The sequence below is a fragment of the Sitophilus oryzae genome, unplaced genomic scaffold (assembly GCF_002938485.1).
Source record: "Sitophilus oryzae breed Bouriz unplaced genomic scaffold, Soryzae_2.0 scaffold_1693_pilon_pilon, whole genome shotgun sequence".
NCBI lineage: Eukaryota > Metazoa > Arthropoda > Insecta > Coleoptera > Curculionidae > Sitophilus > Sitophilus oryzae.
Window position 1 is genome coordinate 389544 of NW_022146383.1, and position 24418 is coordinate 413961.

Consider the following 24418-nt stretch of genomic DNA (forward strand, 5'->3'; position numbering starts at 1 on the left):
CGAATTGTCACGGAATTTTTAACAAGACACTGTCTTCTCAATAAACACCTCAGTAGATTGAAGCTAAGAAACAACGGCAAATACAGATTCTGTGTGGAAAATGAAGAAACAAAAGACACTGTGATTTAAACACTAATAAAACAAAAATATTGCCTGAACATTCAGAAACAACATATGTATATATTTTGTTCTGCAAATATTAAAAAGATAAGGAAAACAGACTCCTACTAATTTAACTGTGTTATCTGCCACAATAAAATGCGATGTAAACTGCCGCTTGCTTTTTGGGGGAGTCGAATATGTTTACATAAAGACCGAAAAAATAGGCTATAAATATTTTTTATTTTTATATACACTCACCGGCACGAAAAACGGGCACCTTAAAATATTGATATATTTTAAAGTTTAATATATTTTGTTCTAGTGGGCAGATTTTGATGATTTTTTAAGCAATTTGTAGCTAAGTTATTTGACTTTTTAGTAACTCTTTCTAAAATAAAAACGAAAGTTTCCATCTCTCACATATACGAGGGAAAATAAAATGTTGATATTTTTGTAAAAGTTTGAACCACCTTGTGGAATATATTATTAAAGCAAGGATTTTCAAAATAATTTTTTCATCTAGGTATATCTTTTATTGAGAGTTTGTTTTTTGATTCATCGCAATAGCTTTATTTTTATTGGAGATATCCGCTTTTGAATAAGACACTATCGATTTACACCAATTTTAGCTTTAATTTTGGTTTCTCATCACCACACTTATAAAATAGTGTTTATTGTTTTTGTAATGTCACTGCCATTGAAAAGTCATATTATTATTGTTTATTGACGTTTACCTTAGTAGAGTCGGTTTTATGTACTGAACTATCGGCTGTTGCTGCTTTAATTGATTGTGGCAGAGATCAACTGGACTTAAAACCATATCTGCTAAAGTTACTACCTAACAGACAACAATATAATATGATTTTTCAAAGACAGTGACATTACATAAATCATAAACACTATTTTATATATCTGTTGATTAGGAAAATAAAAAGCAAAATAAAAACACTAAATCACCACAATACACCAAAACACTTTTACTTTTACACTGGACGCGCGTTTCGCTAACCATGTTAGCATCATCAGCAGATGATTATAAAACTCCCAGTTTATAATCTAACTCTAGTTTATAATCATCTGCTGATGATGCTAACATGGTTAGCGAAACGCGCGTCCAGTGTAAAAGTAAAAGTGTTTTGGTGTATTGTGGTGATTTAGTGTTTTTATTTTGCTGTGTGACACCAAAGGTTCCAACCCTCAACTGTAATGTTGATTAGGACCAAAAGCAAGAGCATTGTTTTAATCTAAAAAATACGAAAAAATGTTAGCATCTTCTTCAAAAGCGAATATCTACAACAAAAATAAAGTTATTCAGATAAATAAAAAAACAAACTATTGGGAAAAGATACACCTAGATGATAGAGTGCTTTTTAAATCCCTTGCTTTGTTAAACGAACTCCACATTCGTGCCGGTGAGTGTATTTTGAAATACAGATATAACACAGAAATATGTTATGCATATTTTTATTTAAAGACTGATACAATTATTTTATTATTTATTTTAATATGAACGATTATTTATACTTATTTATTGCCGGTATTTAATTTATGTTGTTCTTAGTAGTAGTAAATAGATGGCATGAAAAATAAAAAAGTTATAAGACACAAAATTGACCAAATTTTTAGGGATAGTGGGATTTTTTACCGGACTGTGTTTATTAAATATATTCATAACTAAGCTTTAAAAAACTCGTAAATCTACTTTTAATAACGAATAATAAGCCCCGAACAGAGCTTAAATCATTAACGTACTTTAATCTGTCATTAAACCATTCTATTCAGCATAATATCGACATCAAAACGGACGGATATTCAAATTCATATTAATCTCGTTCAAAATACTGTAGTATTAATACACACACATGGCATTAAGCTACCTACTTGTTTTACGCAACCGTATTTGTTTTAATATTTGCGAATTATGTTAGAGCGCAAACTGCGGCACACCGAAAACTCGCGTTTTAGCCCGGAAAATCGACGTTTTCCAGACCGAAATTCGACTGGATCTTGTTGCCGGTTAGTCGTTTTCCGCTCGTAGAAATAATTATTCGGGCCAATAAACAACCACCTGTAAAATAATTAGTTCGATAGAGGAAAATTAAATTTTATTGTATAGAAGTTTTGGATTTTTATTGTTTTTAATCGGTGCGGCATTTATTTTTTTTATTATTAAAGTCAAATATGTAAGTTTACTACATGCTGTAATATTGTCGTAAAGTTGCTTAATAATTTAATGTATTATTTACTTCAGTTTATTCAAAGTGTTTGGATAAAACATTTTCACTTGATGGCAGTAAGACATTTAAAGTAATATATGAGAAAATGCAAATCATGTATTGTTCAGTTATGAAAATTTTTGACAAATAAAAACACCAAATACTAGTTTTGGAATAAACTTAATAATGTATTATTTACTTTAATTTATTCAAAGTGCTTGGAAAAAATATTTTCACTTGTTGGCGAAAAGACATTTAAAGTAATATCTGAATAAATGCAAATCATGTATTCTTCAGTTATGAACATTTTTGTCAAATAAAAACACCAAATACTAGTTTTGGAATAAACTTAATAATGTATTCTTTACTTTAATTTATTCAAATTGCTTGGAAAAAATATTTTCACTTGTTGGAGTAAAATCATTTAAAGTAATATCTGAAGAAATGCGCATCAGGTATTTTTTAGTTATGAAATTTTTTGTCAAAAACACCAAATAATAATTTTGGAATAAACTTAGTATTGTTTTCTTTACATTAATTTATTCAAGGTGTTTGTTGTTTTGTTAGTGTGTTGTTATAACGTTGTTTAAATCTGAAGAAATGCGAATCATGTACTCTTCAGTTATGAACATTTTTGTAGGATATAAACATCAAATATTAGTTTACCAATATTCTTAAAATAAACATATATGAATCGTATATTGTAAATATTCTAATAAAATTGCAATGAGTTTTTAACAGCTATCTTGTACACTTCGCACTAAAAGAGGTTCTAAAAAGAACAATGTTCGGCTACAAGGTCTGCTAGTTAACATTTTTAAGCTCGCATTTTTAAGTATCGCAACACTATTTATTTAAACCAAAAACTCGTAATACAAAACTAAAGTGTCAAAACGAATGACAATGTCAGGAAATAAATAAATAAATGGTGCAACTTGACATTTTTTCAACAGATCTAATACCACCTGAATTCCCAGCGGGAAATTTAAATTCGTAAGCAAGGCGCCTAATATGTCCATGGTTTAAGTTAAATCGCGCCATCTATTAAGTTAACTAAAAGTTTAATTGATATGAAATGTAGTTACATTGCACCAAAATCAAAATTAAAGATACATTTATTTTTCTTTTATCTCTTCCTCAGAAAAACCTAACATTACGGTTTGACGTTTCGAGTTGTATGCGACTCCATAATATATCGTTTTCCCGGGGCGACATTTTGACTGCCGCTGTGTTGCGGCCGTTTAAAAAATATAAATGGCCAGCGGCGCAGGCTGCAGGGGGCAAGGGGGAGGGGAATAGAGGGCAACGCAACGTGCGGTCGTCATTTATCATTGCCCCGGGCAAATTGCTGAATCGCGGGCTTTGCGGTGCCGTTTTATTCAGTCCTCTTGTGGCGCAGCATGCCCGGTGACGGAATTTAAGGTTAGGGTCGTATTGTTTCGATTGATGGCCGGCGCGCGTGCTGCAGATTATCTTAGTGTAATTTAGAGGCGTCGGGGTGTATTGAATGCTGATGCTCTTTTATAAAAAAATGTATACATTCTGTGTTCTATCAATTCCATTTGAAGTTAGTAGATAAAAAATACAAAATTAAGCTTCAAAATTCACAATAGGTGGAATAAATTAGTGGTTTCAATTACACTTTATACTTTTTAGTTTACGATCATTCACAATGTTTAAAAACACTATTAAAATTAATAGAATATTCTAGCAACAGCTTGCGTTAGTCAGTTATATCCATAGAGAAAGCCTAATATTTAGCTTATAAAACAATCAACTTTTGATTTCTAACCACAATTTCTCTCGACGGAAGATAATCAAAGGCCAAAATGACTTTTCTCGCAAATTTTGAAGTATAATTAGTGGAAAAGTTAAAAGTTTGACAACTTTTTCTACCAATTGAAAATGTCTTTTACTAATTTTGACCTTCTGAATGCTTACATTGAAATTAAAGGAACAAACTTCTACGCTAATTGAAACCACTAATTGCGAGGCACTGAATGAAGCTAAAAACATAAAAAACAAAAAACAACATAAAAAATAAAACCACATAAAAAACAACAGAACAGGCTATTCTCGTTTTCCAACATAAAAAATAATTAATTTTTTGTCATCAATCAATCCTTTATTTGACTTCTTTTTAGAGAAATATGTGTTTATAACAAAATGAAATAAATTGTCCTAAAGGGGCTTAGAAAGAACCAGAAAAAATGGCGTTTCTTTTAGAAACAACTTGAATGATTCTGCATCTTGTCCAATATTTCTTCGTTCCAAAGAAAGAACGAATGTGCCGTCCGCTTTGACAAATCTGAGAACACTGCTGAGTAATGGCGTCAGATATATTACATCGAAATAAAACAAGGTTTATCCGGATGAAGAGCAAAGAAACACTTGTTGGTATCAAGATCTAAAATACTGCGATTTTTCTGATAAAATTATTTTTATTGGTGTGTAATTGTCTTTAGAGCAATGTGTATTGATATATTATTATAGCAAGTGTTTGTAAATATTAAATATAACTTCTTTCTCACAAAATTTATAATGTATTATTTTCATTAATATGCCTAAATATTTTACGCAGGCTATGCAATAATGGATATTAGATTATGGAATTAGTAATTTGGCATTGCATATAACAAAAGCTATAATGTATGGACCAAGAAACTTATCGACCTATTGTAAGCCACAGGAAAACAGCAATTATTACACTAGCATGTACCTTGTCCGAAAGTTAAATTATCTTATCTGTCGATTTGATCTGACATTACAGCTGTAATTGTTTTGAACTTCCCTTGTACAACTCAGTTAACTACTTTATCCGCTTATTATCTACTTCTATATCTAATATAGAAATAAAAAAAGACAGAAAATATAGAAAAGGCTAGTCTAATTATACAGTGTGAGTCTTAAATAAGTGCAAGTATTTTTAAGTGTAGTATATTTCGACACCAAAAACACGATTATGAAATTTTTCCGCAAAAAAAAAATTAAAATTTGGAATTTTTTGAAAAAAACTTTGGATTTTTAAAATTATTCCTCTATTAAAAAAATAAATATTAAAACTATGAAAATTGGATAAAAATTCTGAAACCTACATTTCATCTCCTTTTAATCCTATCTTCTTTCGTATCAAACATCATATTCTATAATAACGTTCAACTTTTTTTTATCTTAGATACAGTCTCATTCGAAGCAAAAGAAATTATCTCCAAATTTTAAACGTGATTTTGCGTGCCACTTAGACCCCAAATAGGTCTTTCACCCCTAAAGACCTATTTCGCAAATTAGACTAAACGAACCACATACCCCGGATCCATAAGCGCGACTATCATAACAATATCGCCCTAACAATCTCCGATTTTTTATCCGGATTACGCCAAGACTTTGACCTGGATAACAAGAAAATTCTCCAGGTTTTCCGTTGGCAAGTACCTCGTTCTTATGCAAACGCCGCCATGCTTTCCCAAGAACCTGAACGTAACCGATCTAATAAGAGACATTTTGTTCATGTATACAGTGTGATTTTTTAATAATGCAAGTAGTTTTAAAAATGGAGTTTTGATAAAGTAAAAGAAAATTTCTGAAAAGCCTTGTCACACTAAGTAATATTTGGAGAGGTCAGAAATATATCGTTTATAAAAAAAAATTTTCCGGTAAAGAAATGAATCAAGTCATACTTCACGCTTTAAGCAGCTATAGCCTGTTTCTGTTTGGTTTCTGAATATTCTGTTGATTCCTTTCAGAAGTGAACTGGATTAAGTCCATAAAATTTAAGGCTGTGCGTTTAACATAAGTGCTAAAGTTTACAGTTATTTTGATAAAATGGATGACAATGAAACAAAGTCCTAACGATTTGCACCAAGTGAATCAGATTTATCAGCCATCTGAAAGGTCTGATTCTATCGATTCTGAATGTATAGTTTGATTTATCATTATTTTTACTATTACTACATCAATAAGCTGGTTTTCTTACAAATACTTAGATATTAGACATTTTGTTGATCTGAATAAAACTGCACAAGGAAGAAAAATATTATCATTTCATATAGACGTAACGTAACACGCTCTAAAAGGCGACACATGAAAGATCTTCTTCCCTTTATCCCGCCTATATACCACAATTTTTATAAAAATCGAAGAAAACACTATTAATGGGCAATGTGAAGTCAACAAATCCCTTAATGACAAAGAAGAATGTCCCGATGAATCAATTTATATCTAAAATTTTAAATCTTTTCAGAAATAAAATGGTTCAAGTCCAAAAAAGTATAAACAAACATTGTTAAAATGACCAGTTAAAGTTGTATTTTAAGTTACTTTAGTTTGCAATTATACAATTTAAAATATAATAAACCATTGTGTCAAGTTTTCTTCTTCAACTTGTTTTATTTTAATTAAGTAACATTAAAAAACTTTAACTCTCATTTTCTCCATAATTATCTTCTAGGACTTGATCCAGTTCACTTCTGAACCCATCATTTTTCTAGCTTGACGCTAAAGGAACGCTCTCACAAACTCAGACATCCAAAGCCCATATTATGTGGATAATCATCAGGATGATAAACAGAGTGATAGTTAAGATGATAATCATGATTAGTATCAGGATTATAACAGAGATAATAATAATGATCATGATTTTAAAAATATGATAATCATGATGATGTTCATGATCATGATGATGTTCATGATGATCATGATGATGTTCATGATGATCATGATGATGTTGAAACAGATGAAAACAGCATGATAATCAGGAAAATAATCATGATTACTATCAGGATGATAACAAAGATAATCATAATAATCATGGTTATAAAAATATGATAATCATGATTATAATCATGATGATCATGATGATGCTCATGATTAGCCTGATGATTTTCATGATGATCATGATAATAATAATGATGAAATGTGTAAAGCGCAAAACTTTTCCTATATTTTCAGGGTAGGAAGAAAATTCCGTAGAGTTCCTTACGAATAAGTGCCTTCCTCATTGTTATGCCAACGACGCCAATCTAATAATAATCGGGAGTACAGGAAGAAGGAGGAAGCGTAAGACAGAAAGACAGCCGGTTAAACTCCGGTTAGCGCAACCTAAAATAACACATCCCGGACCCGTTAAATAACCGTGGAGTTATTAGATTAGTAAACTGCGGCTTCACTAATATTTACCATTACACCAATTATTCACTATTAGCATTGTCTCGTCCTGGGACAATCTTCCAGTTTCTCTACACCGAAAATTTCATTTCTTTTTCTACAATAATCCAGTTTACACTGTCTGTTTTCGCTGATATTTAATAATCCTTCATAGGGCTAATAAGTTTAAAAAAACACTTTTTTATAAAGTATATAAAAAATTGATTTTTATTGGAGTTGTTTAAACAATTTAATAATAGAACTTCGTGGAAACGTATTAGCGACACATGTGGTTTGATTACGAACTATTAAGGAAAAATGAAAATTAGAAAACTTGGTGGAAACAACAATTAAAGTAGTCGAAGGAGTGACATTAGTTAGAATGACTTTTAGTCGGCAAACTCGTATGATTACTGTCGATTCGGATTCGTGGAGAACGGTTTTAGTTATGGAAACGGTTTAATAAAAGTTTCCATTCTTTAATGACGAATTTATTTTATAAGTTTTGGGTGGCTTTTGGTTGAAAGTAAATAATTTCTTTTTTAAATTTTAAAGCAAAAATTATGTGTCGAATAAAAAAAATTAAGAGGCGAAAATGATTTAAAAATGAATGTAGATTTTTTGAATATATGGCGTTATATAGAATTTAGAGTGATAATTATAAAGTATTATACAGGATGTGTTTTAAATAAGTACATTAATTGTAGAAATTTCAAATTCCAAAATTTCTAATAACTAATTCTTCTAAAATAATCCGTTTTTCCTTTTATTAATCTATAGCCCACTTAACGCTAGTATTTTTACTGCATTTTTCCTCTCTTCAAATATTCCGACAAAGCGGCTATGCTTGGCATTAAATAAAGCCAACTAAATTATGTAAAAAACGCCACTTAAAATTTAATCATTTTTGCCGTGGCACGACACAAATTAAAATCTCTTTTTCCGGCGGCCAAGAATGCCGCCGTAAATTCTTTTTAATACAAATTGGAATTTTCATACCTTGTCGGCGAGAATCTGCTGCAGCTGAACATCGGCCGCCACGGCAAAATGACACCGTGACTCTGGGCAAATTTATTCTTTTTAATGTAAATTTTATTAAGAGTCTTTGAACTCTCTCGCATTGAACATTCCGACGTCAGAGGTAGTGAAAACAATTGTTAGCAAATGGATTGAGGATCTTTTTTTATATATACAGGGCGGTCCGAACTGTATTCCGGAAACTTCGACGATATATTCTGCAGATAAACATAAGTAAAAAGGTTCGTGTAAATGTATGTCCTAAAATGCTTAGTTTCGGAGATACAGGGTGTAGAAATTACATTTATATTTCGATTTTTTCCAAATAATTTCTGAATTTAAAGTCGATATTTGGATGAAAATTGGTATCTGGGAGTTTTCTGACATGAGAAATTTGATTTTAATGTCAATATGACTCCTATTTGTAGGGGGAGATACCTATATATTTTTTAACTGATTTGAAGAGAAATAACTTTTCGTCCGTACCTGTAAACAAATATACATTTGCGGAGTTTTTTACGTTAAAAAAGTCTCTTGGTAAAAATCGCTACGATTAATGGCTCTCGAGATATTTTGAATCGAAATTATCAATACCTGTAGTCATTGGCATAAATTAAACACGTTGACTAAATAGTTATTACACAGAAATCATAAATTTGAAATGTTTTTGTGCCAAAAGTTTAACAGAAACTGTTTTATCGTCATTTTTTCGAAGAAAATATATGTTTAATTTAAAAAAATAAAAAGCTTCCAAATTTATTATTTCAGTCAAATAACTATCTACTCAACATGTTTATTTTTTGTCAATAATGACTTGTATTGATTATTTCCATTCTAGATATCTTGAGAACGGTTGCCCGTAGCGATTTTTACCAAGAGACATTTTTTACGTACAAAATCACAGAAATGTGTATTTTTTTACCCAGTAGTTTTATACAGGTACGGCCGAAAAGTTATTACTCTTCAAAACAATTAAAACACATGTAGGTGACGCCACTTGATTTAAGTAAGAACATTATTTAAAGCACAACTTGTATCAATATGAAACCAAAATAAAATCTGCAACATCTATCTTGGCAGTCTTAAGGCAGGCGGCTCCGGATATTTTTTCATTACTTTCAATGAAGTTCGGAACTGGAGAGGAAACGGAAAACGAAAAGAGGAGAGTGAGGGAGCTGGAGAGGGCGCTGAAAGGAGTTAAAAGAGGTGGAGAGAGGCTCCGGAGTGAAGCTGATGAGTCTCGGAAACGATCCCGCTAGCAATTAGGGGTATTATGTTTGCTTAATGGAATCAAACGCTTTATTTTAAAATGCCGTTTATCGTTTAGCTTTTATATTAATTTTCAATTGGAAATTGATCGGGAATAAGGGGTAAAAATATGCCATTTTTTATATTTATTTTATTTTTCCACTATAAAATATTTTGTTAAAAAATAGTTTAATATTTTTACTAACAATACTTATTTCTACAGATCTGTATAATTTTTTGTTCTAACTTAGACTTTTACTTTAATATTTTCCTTGATTTAAGTAAGAATAGTCTTAGGATTGTCACGGGTTTTTAACAGGGTACTGTCTTCTTAATGAACACCTCAGTAGATTGTAGCTAAGAAACAACGACGAATGCAGATTCTGTGGGGAAAATAAGGAAACATCAGGACACTTTATCGCTGAGTGCGCAGAGACGACAACCATTCATGCCAAAAACTTTTTAACGACTGATATCCGAGATGAAGAACTAACCTCTATAAACCGGTCTCAGATACTGGCATTTATCGAAGTCTTGCGTCTGTATGATGAGTTATAACTCAAAAAATGGGACTACACATTCCATCTAGACTTTTACCTAGCTTCATTAATGTTTTATTTCATTATCCGTACTTTATCTTTTTTTGGCCTGAATGTTTTTATATAATTATTTTTATTGTTCCAGGTCCAGCGTTTTGGGGTTTGATCAATCCAGAATGGTCTTTGTGCAACAAAGGTAGAAGACAATCTCCTGTAAATTTAGAACCAAACAAACTACTCTTCGATCCAAATCTACGACAGCTACATATCGACAAACATAGAGTAAGTCACAAACTATAATTATAACCTTTTATACAGGTTTACCGAGAAACTACTTAGGAATCCCTCAATCTTCTTTATTTTCTTGGAAATATCCTGGGAATTTCGTCACCTAAACTAAAATCTACAGAATAAAAATATTTTTTTACAAAATGTCATTGTCATAAATCCAAATGGACACCAGCTTCTTAGTTTCTTTAGACGAAATTATAGAAAATATTTTAGAAAATATATTCGCCTAATCAGCAAAAAATGTTGTTTGGGGGTTGTTTCTTTCAAATAAACCTGTAGATGTGTGGGATGCTCAATTTGCTTATCATTTTAATGTACTGCTATACAGGTTTCTGTTAATACGTATTCTTAGCGTTATTGTATGTCTGGAATTATAATGAATGTTTAGTCCAGTGTAGGTAAGCTTTCAGTGGACTGATGTGAAAATTACGTTGTCTTGTGCCTGTAGAGGCATAAAAGACCGTTTCGATTCAATTTCCATAATAAAATATATGCTTATTTTTTTGTTATATATATTCTTACGACATTTAATATTTCATTACCTTCAATTTCTATCGAAACAAAGCACTTTTTTTCCAGAGGATATAAGAAAACACTACGAAAACACACATTAGGACTTAAGTAGCTTAACGAAAGTTATTCTCCGTCGTCCGCTCGCTGCTATTCAACAGATTTCAGCCTCACCGAGGCGATTAGTCCGAACTTTGAGTGGTCAGTGTTTGTCTTTGCGCAAATCCATTCCTGACTTAGCTAAAATAATTCTCTAAAAGCACTAAGTGCATTTTGGTGGCGAATATGGCTGGCCCTGGGAACTTTCAGACTGATTGCTTTATTGCAGCTTTTTAATTACGGATTTCTTCTTTTGCTTTACAACGTCGGCTTAAAACGTTTCAAAATATACAGGGTGTATAGCCACCAAAAAATTTTTGTCAATAATTTTTTTTTTCAAATGTAAGTTTATTTTTTTCCTGGTAATTACATTCACATTAGACAGACATCACAACCTTTTTTTCTTAGATCTACATTGAATAAATAGCATAATAAAAATATACGGCATTAATAACTACAAGAACTAACGTAAAGTTTCTTTTATCGGAGGGAAATCTAGGTTTCTAGAGTTAATAGCTTCTTATTTCTTTTTAATTGTGTTTGTTTATATCTGCAGTCACATGGCTGGAGTATAATTAAAAATTTACGTGTCTGAAAACTCTTAATTACAGAGAAACTGTTTCAATAAATTAGTTCAAACATGTATGCTTACAAAAAGAGAATGAATTTTTTTTATTTTTTTGAAAATTTATTTGAATTGAAGTTAATTTGTAGCATTTTACACAAATATTAATTTAATACTATAAATTTTAATATCATATTATTATTCTTATAAAAATAAATAAATAACTAATTTGATTTTTTTTGGTGAATAGGTGAGTGGGACAATAATGAACACGGGTCACAGCGTGATATTCACAGTCTACAATGACACTCACAGTCACATAAACATATCTGGTGGACCTTTATCATATCGATATCAGTTCCAAGAGATCCATATCCATTACGGATTACACGATCAGTTTGGAAGCGAACACAGTATCAATGGATACGCCTTTCCAGCTGAGGTAAGTTAAAATAATCTATTTTTTGATATTTAATTTATGAAAATTTCTCCAGGAAAAATAATAAAATCAAATACTTTGTATATAAAAAGTTTTGTTAATGTCCTGTATATTCTTTCTTTACAAAATGGACAAAAATAATGTAGTAAAACATTTTATTATTCATACAGGTATATGGCATTTTTAATAGGCCATAACATCTTTTACTGTCAGCTAGGCAAGGAAATAAAATATTTACAAAAATGTATATTTTACTACAGTGTTTCATACTCCTGTAAAAATAAATAATACGATTAATGTTATATACGAAAAAAAATTACAAATTTCACATAAATTTTCGTATTTTCTCATTTCGGCATTGCAGATAAAATGCTACAGTCTTTTTCGCTTTTTCTATTCTAAGAAAGGAATGAATAAATATAAGTTTTATATCAGAACATATTCTGGTGCAAAAACAAAGCCCTACGTGTGCTGTAAAATGAAAACGGTGCCCCAGAGAGATGTTGCTTTCGATTCCTGAAAATTATGCTCCGGTCTTGTTACACTGTTATTTTTCTGGCTTTCTTGCACACAGGTCGATAAAATTTAATAAAGGATTTTAAGTGCCTTCTGTCTTAACGAACGATAAATTCAATGTAGACGTGCACAGGAACACTTAGTATCTTATACAGGGTGGTCCGAACTGTATTCCGAAAACTTCGGCAGAATATTCTGCAGATAAAAATAAGTAAAAAAGTTCGTATAAATGTATGTCCTAAAATACTTAGTTTTAGAGATACAGGGTGTAGAAATTTCATTTTTATTTCGGTTTTATCCAAATCATTTTTGAAGTAACCTCAATAATTGGATGAAAATTGGTGGCTGGGAATTTTTTGACATGAGAAATTTGATTTTGATGTCAATATGACTTCTATTTGTACGAGGCGCCACCTACATGTGTTTTAACTGTTTTCAAGAGTAATAATTTTTTGTCCGTACCTGTATAAAATTACTGACAGAAAAAATATAAATTTCCGTATTTGTCTACGTAAAAAATATCTTTTGGTAAAAATCGCTACAAGCAGCAAACGTTCTCAAGATATTTAAAATGGAAATAGTCAATACATGTCATTATTGACAAAAAATTAACACGTTGAGTAGAAAGTTATTTGACTAACGAGCAATAAGTTAAAACACCAATACTCATGTGGTCGATTTAGTGTATCGTTTGAAATAAAACACCATCTAGCTATTTACGTTTTTTATTTGGGATCCGATCAATCCAAACCCTGTTCCGACTGCCAATTTCACCGAAAACCGCGACCAGCTACAAAGCCAAACATGGAAAACTGGCCGAAATTGATAATGGAGCGTCCGCAATAGAGACAGAACGGTTTAAAATTCGTTTTTGGCGACTGATTGGCGGCAAAAAGCAAAGTTCGGAAGCAGGGAGTGGATAAATTTAATTCTATTACGATGCTGGCAAATTGGTATTGTTCTAGACTGCTTCACATGGATTGTGTAGGATTATAATTAATCTGAATATTATTAAATTATTTATTTCATAAACCTACAGTATGTTCCCGGATCGCGTTTAAACACTTTTTTATTATAAATCCTGTTTTTTGAAAAAAATTCTTTCGCTATAAAAATTTCTTCTTGTTCTAAAATGTTTAATCCCGCTTATATTTTACAAAATTTTAATGAAAAAATATGAAAATATGGTTGAATTTTTTAGAGGTGATAAAAATAAAGAAAAGGCGATTCTATGATAATATAATTTTTATTTTATTCTTTGATAGAGGATATTATTAACTTTGATTAACGTCATATTTTTTACTGTTTTAAAATGTCAAAAAGGCACAAATTTATTTAGTTCAATGTTACGGAAAGTGTGATGCTAGTTATCCGAAAGGATGATGCTTTAACTACACAAAAAAATGAAGTAATGGCATGGCTTTAATGAAAATTATTAATAGAAACCTCTTAAAGAATAAAAAAGAAATTATATTACCATAAAAATTTGTTTTGATTTTTAGTACTTAGAAAAACTTAGAGAAGTTAGAGAGTTAGAGTTTTTCTGTCGAGGAGCTAAGGGAAAGACACCACCTACCTGCTGAGTCGTTTATCCAGACTCAGAACTCCAGTTTTACTTTATACTAGCACTTATAAAAAATTCAAGGATATTTTTATATTTTTACATTTTCTTATCAAGCAAATTTTTTGCAGACATGGTTTGCAAAATGTTAATAATAAAAAAGTAATTCCTCTTATGAAGACACTCCGGGGACATATTGTATAAGTAAAATTATTTAAAAATATTAAAAGAAAAAAACAAACACAGATAAAAAGTAATTAAAAAATACGAAGAATTAATAAAAACAGTTAGAAATGTAACTGGCATCCAAACGGACACAAATAAAGTAGCGGCGACTATTATTTAATATTCCCCACTGGCTCGTTCCATTCATTATTTCATTTTTTAGACGGTTTTCAAGCCTGACGAGCCCCCGTTTATTTCCCAGGTGTGATTGCATTAAGTACGCCCACGTAATATTTTAAAAAGGTTCCGCCAGCTCTTTTTTTGCTTCCCCGTAGCTTTGTCTAACTGGGAGCATTTGTCTCCCGTCTAGATTCGTCTTTTTCCATTGTATTTGTCGTTGTTTTATTTAAACAGGCTTTTAGGAAAATAAGTTTAGTAGATAATTCGACGATTCGTAATACCGTATGTACAGTTGCCTTTTATTTTTTTTTGTATAATACTAAACAGAAATATTTATTAGTCCGTAAAAAATTGGTATAAAGAAAAAATTATTTCTTAATCCCAACGAGTTGGGATTAATAAATTATTTTTTTCTAAACTAAAGATACTACACACAGATTTATCTCAGCCTTCTTAGTTCCTGAAATACAGGACGAATTTGAAATTGTTGCATTTTTTTTATCTAATGTATCTCGGTTATCTTATAACTTATTGAATATGTGAAAACTGTGTTCCTTAGAAATTTTCACGGTAGAATCTAGTGGCGTAACTATTTTTTTTTTCATTTTCATTCTGGATCAGTTTTCACCTTTTCTATAAGTTAGAAGAAAACCAAGATACGAAGGGGCTCGAAAAATGCAACATTTTCAATTTCGCCCTGTATTTCAGATAGAGGTGGGAATTCTAGTTCCTTGGGAGGAACTAGTTCCTTCAGAGAAATAGTTCCTTAAACTAGGTATTTAGTTCACAATAGTTCCCGACTAACATTGATATCCCCGTTGTTTGCTAATGGTTTTTTTCTCAGTCAGAACTGGTTAAAACTGTTGACAGTATGATCTGTATAATTTTTTATTATATACGAAATATAACGAGACGTGTAATTGCATATGTTAAAAACATATAGGTAAGTTTTATTGCAGATAAAAAAATAAAAAAGAAACTCAAATCAGAGTTTAAAAACTATATCACAAATCACAAAGCAATTTGAGCAAATTCGAAAATTTTAGGAAAAATTGCATTTTTTCTCACTTCAAACTTTTTGTTTTTGTCTAAAAATTCAGAATATTTACTTCGTTTTATAAGATATTTCTTAATTTTAGGGACCCAAAGTAAAACATTCTCATAAAATATTCAAAGAACAAACTAAAAATAAAACAGTATTACATGACAAGAAATCATGAATCAATCGTCGTCGCCTTGTATTATATCTCGGATCTGTCGACTGGATAGATTCCCGTGAACTAGTCTTTTAATTAGTTCCTCTAGTTCCTCCCAGTCCTTTCGGTCCGGGACAGGTATCATACGGCTGGCACTCTCCATTCCCGCCGAGCATCGATATCGATCACAGTCTCGATCTCGGAATATGTCCTGAAGGACTAGTTCTTTTCAGTCCGGGGTCGGAATAGTTCATTGGAACTAATTCGTTCACGAACTACACACCTAATTTCAGAAATCAATAGGGCTACGACATATCTGTGTGTAGCATCTTTAGTTTTCTAAGAAAGTGGCATCTCTACTCATAAACGACAAGCCCCATAAAACACACAAAAATGGGACACACTATGTAATAAGTCATTCGAAACATAACTTTACATAATATATCGGGCAAACTCTCAAATTTTAATTGAAAAATCGGCCCGGCCCGGCACGAGATCCAACTCCCGCAAAACAGCCCAGCTATTTGTCGATGGCGGTGGCGGCTGAGCGCGCGTTGCAGTTCACATTCTGTTCGCATTAATTAAACGCCGGTTATCTGCAAGATTCCAATTGCGGACGTAAGACCACAAATATCAATTAAGGCCGCGGGCCTCACTCATAACTCACATTAAGGGTTTAACTTGCATTCTGGCGGCAGGAGGGAGGGAGGGGTAAGCGGCAACGGCGCCACCGTAAAGCGTAGTTTACATTTTTGTGTGTTTCGCTGTTCGGCTTAAATTGCGCGCCCCGCCGTGTGACGGCACCTTTGTATTTATAAATGGCACCGAATTCATTGCCGCCACCGCTAGTTTCGGAATTCTCCTGCTTAGTTTTCTTGTTGTGCCTTGTCGGCCATCGCGATATTTATTGCCTTTTAAAATAAACAAAATATTTGTTTTACACTCACCGGTACGAAAAACAGGCACCTTGAGTTTTTGACATATTTTAAAGTTTTATATAGACCTAGTGATTTAGTGTACCGATTTTGATAATTTTTTAAGTAATTTGTAATACATTAGTAAGTTTATTCCAAAACTAATATTTGGTGTCTTTATTTTACAAAATGTTCCTAACTGAAGAATCCCTGATTTACATTTTCTCATATTATATTACTCTAAATGTGCCTTTCCGTTATCAAATGAAAATGTTTTTTCCAAACACTTTGAATAAATTAAAGGAAATAATACATTATTATTATTCCAAAACTAGTATTTGCTCTTTTTAACAAATATTTTCATAATTGAAAAATACATGATTCACATTTTCTCATATATTACTCTAAATGTCATGCCATCAAGTAAAAATGTTTTTTTCCAAACACTTTAAATAAATTAAAGTAAATAATACATTAAGTTTATTCCAAAACTAATTGGTGTTTTTATCTTACAAAAATGTTCATAACTGAAGAATCCATGATTTACAGTTTCTCATATATTACTTTAAATGTCTTCCCACCAATAAGTGAAAATATTTTAAAATTCAAAAAGTATTATTTGCTGTTTTTACTTATTTTACTTATTTTCATCTACAGAATATGCTGCCGAAGTTTCCGGAATACAGTTAGGACCGCTTTGATAATGAAATAAAATCCTTTATGGTGATAGTAAAATATAATGTTAAAATACATATTACGATAATAAATCATATAGAAATGGCACATGAAGAAACTAAAACCTTTTGAACGTATACCATTTTGCAACTTTGCAACACTATACCGGCTCTAAACAAAGACACGTCCGTCATGCAACTAACAGAATAGCTAGCCAGCACTAGCAGCCGTTAAAATACATTTTCTATAATTCCGAACACACACAGAAGAACTGAACGCGCCACGCCCGCTTTAGAAATGGCGGCAAATTTGAATCGGGCTTGCTTTTCGAATCCGTCCACGCGGACACTTTTTGTTTCTTTGTAATCCGGCGCGCGGCATCCAGCCAGACTACGGCATTGTTTAGCGCTTAAATCTCATCCATAAGCTTTATTTTGCTTCCGCACACGTTCACAGAGGCGCTGCTCATTGTTCCGATTCGGTTTGGCGCGTTTTTGATAACCGGTTGCACTGTTGTTAGGATTTTGCTGGGCATCGATTTTAGAAATTCGTATTTTATCTAATAACGCGTTCCGGTTGTGTCTATGTGAGTTGATGGGATTTATTATGTTGAATATTGAGACTTGGTGTTATTTGCATCACTAAATCATTATCAGTTTTTATACGATTCTCTAATTTAATATGAGAATAACAGAATAGTACATAAAAGCTAATACACAGCCCGGGATCTCTACTACCAGAAACCAACAGAAGAATTAAGTTAGCATGGAGTAGTTATGGAAGAAACTCAATCATATTCAACTCTAGAATGCCACTCTACCTAAAGAAGAAAACATTCGACCAATGTGTACTACCAGTCATGACCTATGCATGCGAAACATGGACACTTAAAACGGGCATTATAAGGAAACTGCAAGTCGCACAACGCTTAATGGGGCGAAATATACTGGGAATAACCAAGGAAGACCATGAAAGAATAGGGTGGATACGATAGAAGATATATTTTTTGTTTTTATACAGTGTCCAAAAAAGTTGATTTATACTAATAAAAACTACTGAAAAGCCGGTTTTCCATTTGCATTCAACGTAGTGCAGTTTACAAAAAATGAATTTTTTTTATTTTTAGTCGCTATAGTTTGTTTAAAACTCTAAACCCTTACTTTTATCCCAACAAAAAAATCCCTTTGCATTGCTATTTAGCTTGTTACGACTGGTAAGCCGATTAACCTTTAGGAACAGGATAAATAGGAGTGCAGCCATTATAGATTCAGCATAAATACCTTCGAAACATATTCAGCTCGTGGCAATACTCGTTTCGAGTGGACTGTAAAGATAAGGCGGCCATTTTCCGAGGCACATACCCGCCATTTCAAAATTGCGCTCGTTATATTTTTATCGTTTTCGTTGTTGTCGTTTGGCGCCATCCAAGAAAATTGTTCTTATCGTAAAAAAGACCGTTTCTTTAAATTATTTGATAAAGTTCAATTGTTCGGTGCCTATATTTTATATACGGTGTGATTTTAAAATGAACTTGCGATATGGGATTCTTTAGTATGAAGGGAATAAAAAGAAATTAATTTTTGAAAATGCAACTGGAAAATTCCTGGTGTCCTGTTTGAAGGTTGTTCTTACTTAAATCAAGAAATTTTTTTAAATTTTCTCGGTTGAAATTTCTTCGAGTGTCTTAGCCCGTTGGAGGATTTCCACTCCAGATTACAGATGAAGTCTTACAGGTTCTTGGAGTTCTGTTTTAACTTGGTTGTCGCTTTTATTTGTTTATTTTATAATTTGTTTATTTTTTATTTATTTTTTATTTTTTTTATTTTTTTTTATTTTTTTTATTATTTTTTTAATATTTTTTTTTGAAAACATTTATAATCCGATTGATTAACGTATTACAATGTATAAATTTAAATAATACTGAAAAGACAGATATATATGTTTCTAATAATATTAAACTAAATTTATAAAGGCTCGATTAATTACAGGGCTTATCGTAAAATACAACATTATTAAGACAAAAACGCCACAATCTGTCTAAAAAGTTCTCTTCCGAACCAGGCTCATGGGTAATAGAAAGCCAACAAATCAAGACGGTTATTACAACTTATAAATACGTTCTAAAGTTAGCGACTGGCGCCGCCATTAATCCTTCATTAAAGCCATTCTAATTGAAAGCGTGATTTATTTCCGAGGGGAAAATATGTTAAAATTCCTTCCGCGCGCCGCGTAGAATTATTTAAACTGGAAGTTTTTCAACTTAAAAGATTATTAGCGACCGTTTATCAAAATTGCGGCTAAAACTAATTAGGCTCATTGATAATTTTCATCTTATCCTGATGCCGCTAACGCCGAGTCTCGAGTTTGGATTCACTGTGTGTTTATCTGAAAGTTTGTTGTCTCCGGGAACCATATTTCTTATTATCTTAGTTCGGAGGAAAGTTTCGAAAATTTAGTTCTTTACTTTTTATCTCTCTGGGTGTTTCTTCTACTCTGTAAGTGAAATGAGGTTGGAGATCGGATAATTTATCAATTTAGTTTAACTTCTTATATTAAATACAACAGTTTATTCTATAACTTTTAATTACGAGACTCTCTATTATACAAAATGTGCCAATAAATTTTGAAACACATTTTATGTTAAATTTGTATGACTTTTTCCTTGAAAAATTTGATTTTTTTCGAATTGATTTCGTCTTTGTCTTTTTCTTGTTTATTTTATAATTAGTTTTATTCATCATGTATAATTTCGTCCTCTAAAATGAGTTCTAGAAAAAAATGTCAATAAATGTTGAAATTAAACAATACAAAGAAAATATTACCATCATGTCTCTCAAAAAATTCCATTAACTTGACAAGAACTCCACTACATGGACAAGAGTCTTTTTGATTTCCAAGTGGAAAGCAACTTAAAACAGAATTTAAAAATCTGGAGGACTCTATCCATAACCTGGAATAGGAATCCTCAAACGGTCTTAAGATACTCAAAGAAATTTTTCAGGACTTAACTACAGAGAAAAATCAAAATTTTTCCTTCATTTCAGTAAGAACAAAGGGCAACGGCCCAGCTACGTCGAAACACCGGTTCCCATTAGAACACCGAAGTTAAGCGACATAAGGCGATATTAGTGGATGGACGGGTGACCGGTTCGAAACTCTGTATCGTGCTGTTGTCCGAAAAAAGGCAAAAATGTAAAATCTATTGACACACACTGCGCATTTACGCCGGTTCGAGGCCGGATGAGATCGGATATTTTGTGAATAAGAGTCGATTTAGACACTTGCCAAGTCGGTAGGCCATTGACCATGATATGGCCGAGGACCGCGGTTCGGATTACGTGTAAACGAAGTAGGCCTAGCAGCAAAAAGGAGACGTTAACTGAAATCTTGCGCCGAGACGATAACCATTCCTGTCATAAATTTTGGTACGACTGATATCGGAGATGGAGAAATAACCTCTGTAAAACCATCTGAAATACTGGCTTTTGTCACAGCCCTGAGGTTGTTTGATAAGTTATAACTCAAGAAAGATACAATAGATCTATAAGTTTCCGTTGATCAATTTGCTCCCACCCATACACTATACAATCTCAATATTTAAGATATTTGGAACATGTATTCATACTAAGTTATTTTCTTAGAATAGGTTCAAGGATGATAACTGTATATCTTTTCTGGTTTACAAGACCCTCTAATGTGAATTATTTTCTGTGAGACCGTGTGTACAACATCATCATTTAGCTTCTTCCGTCAACTGCTAAACAAATGCCTCCCTCAACTCTAGCCATTTTTTTCTGTTTTGTGCTACTTGAATCTAGTTTCCAGCCACTCTCTTAATATCATCTGTCCATCGACTATAAGAGTTCGTCCTCTGTTTCTATAGGCCTCGTGTCTTGGTCTCCATTCCACAAGTCTCTTTGTCCACCGTCCATCTCTTCTCCGAGCAACATATCCTGCCCAATTCCATTCAAGATGTAAGACAGATATCACCGCATCTCTTGCTCCTGTTAGATTTCGTATGGTATAATGGGGTATTTTATCATATTAACATGTTGGATGTGTGTTGAACAGTTTATGGTAAATTTTAATTAACAAAAATTATACAATGTATACAAAAATACCCTGTAAAATAAACTGTAAACGAGATGTTATATCTCCCTGGCTAAAAATTAATTTTCGAATGTACACTCGCGCCACTGAATGTCTCTTTATGCTAAAAACACGCTAAAACGCGCCAACATCCGCCGTCGCCGCGTATTCGCCAGTTGTTTGTCGTCTGCTTCCGCTAACTATGTTTATTAATTTAATTAGAAACAGCAGAAGAAGTTCGCCCAAGACGAATATACATGTATCCGTGGAATCCGCAACGTGCAACTTTAGCTAATAGTTCCTTAACGACTACGTTCTCGCTCCTCTCAGCCGTGCACTTTCTTTGACAAAGTGCACATGTAGAATTTAACCGCTTATTTAAGGCAAAACTTACTTCTAGTACGTAGAAAACACTAAAAAAGTTTATAATTAATGTAGAATTTAACAGTTTATTTCTCTTTAGTAAATTCTCTTGCAGAACACATAAAAAAAATCAAGAAATATACCTTTGGTTATACAATAATTATTGTAATCGTGATAATTCTCTGCAGTATACAGGGTGGTCTGAACTGTATTCCGGACTCTTCGGCAGCACATTCTGCAGATAAAATTAAGTAAAAAAGTTCGTATAAATGTATGTCCTAAAATGCTTAGTTTCGGAGATATAAGGTGTAGAATATTCATTTTTATTTCGATTGTTTCTAAATAATTTCTAAAGTTACGTCAATAATTGGATGAAAATTGGTTTCTGGGAGTTTTTTGAGATGAGAAATTTTATTTTGATATCAATATGACTCCTGACTTAGATGTGTTTTAACAGTTTCGAAACTACAGAGTCAAAATATATTCCATTTCTGTTTTCTGACTGTTTACGTAAAAAATGTCTCTTGTTGAAAATCGCTACGAGCAACCGTTCTCAAGATATTTAGAATGGATATAGTCAAAATACATGTCATTATTAACAAAAAATAAACATGTTGTGTAGATTGGTTAGGTGAGGTACTTAAGGTAAGTGGCGCCACTAGATCAGAAATTATTTGAAAAAATTGAAATAAAAATTTTGAAACCCTGTATCTCCGAAACAACGCATTTTAAAACATAGATTTATACAAACTTTTTTAATTATTTTTATCAGTAGAACTCTGAGTTTCCCGGATAAAATTCGGACCGCCCTGTATAATAATTTTACTAATGACTGGAATTATTAGCTTTTGGAAACTGGAAAAATAGCTTTTATTAAAAGCTATATCTCTCTTAAATATCTTCCTCTTATCCCCATCCTTAAATTAATGAGATATAAATCAAATTTTCCAGGCAAACAACCCCATCGAAAATTAAATTTATTACCCGTTAAACTAATATAATTCATCCAAACGCATACACACACAGTCCTCAGTGAGAGCCCGATATCTTTGGCACCGCCTAAGTCAAATATTAGATAAAGGAAATTAACAACAATCCACAAAGTGAGAGAGGGATAAGGTGGAAGGGACGCGAGACGCGGGGAAGAAACACGGTCGCCGTTTCAGCGATTTGCGGTTTGGAACAACAAACAGCCGGTGTTCTTGAGTCTAAGTTGTTGCATTTGTAACTGTTTACGTTACACAGATGTATGATTTAAATTTATAGCGCTACTAGCGAGATACTTGTGTCTTCTTACAAAACAAACGTCTTTGTTTGGTTAGTTCTTGTTGATATTTTCTGTTTGATTTATTTTTTAAGCTTTATCTAATCTAAGCTGAGAGGTAAAGTAAGTGCAAATAAACCGAGTTATTTTACCTTTAAATTTAAGAAAAAGTAATTTTTTGTTCAAATTTTGAGAACCACTGGACCTTTTCTGTTTTTTTTTCTGTAAATTAGTAATCTACTACTTAATGTTCCCATAATATGTTAACAAATTAGGCGTCTGGGAGTTTTTTGACATGAGAAATTTGATTTTGATATCAATGACTCCTACTTGTAAAGGGCGCTACCTACATATTTTTAACTGACTTGAAGAGTAATAACTTTTTGTTCGTACCTGTATAAAACCACTGTGTAAAAAATATACATTTACGATGTTTTTTACGCAAAAAAGTCTTTTAGTAAAAATCGCAACGAGAAACAGTTCTCGAGATATTTAGAATAGAAATTATCAATACCTGTCATTATTGACATAAATTGTACATGTTGACTAAATAGTTATTAGACTGAAATCATTAATTTCATTTGAAATGTTTTTTGTGCTAAAAGCTTAACAGAAACTGTTTTATCATCATTTTTTCGAAAAAAAATTTATGATTAATTTTAAAAACCAACCCACATTTATCATTTTAGTCAAATAACTATCTACTCAACATGTTTATTTTTTGTTAATAATGACATGTATTGACTATTTCCATTCCAAATACCTTAAAAACGGTTGCCCGTAGCGATTGTTGTAGATATTTTTAAGTAAAAAATCACAGATATGTATACTTTTGGACTCAGTGGCTCTATACAGATACCGACAAAAAGTTATTACTCTTCAAAACAGTTAAAACATATGCAGGTGACGCTCCCTACAAATAGGAGTCATATTAACATCAAAATCAAATTTCTCAAGTAAAAAAAATTCCGGACACCAATTTTTTCATCCAAATATTGACGTTACTTCAGAAATTATTTGAAAAAAATCGAAATATAAATGAAACTTCTCCACCCTGTAACTCGGAAACTAAGCATTTTAGGACATACATTTATACGGAGTTTCTACTTATTTTTATCTGCAGAATATGCAGCCGAAGTTTTCGGAATACGGTTTGGACCATCCTGTATACTAATTCTGAAAATATTTACCTTTATTTAAGACTCACCCTGTATAAATAAAAATTAGAGACTAAAAGAAAAAAAACGAAAGGAGATTAAAGTTCAAGGCAGTGTAGAGATATAATATCGTCCACCCCAGCACAATATGAAAACAAAATCTGATAAAA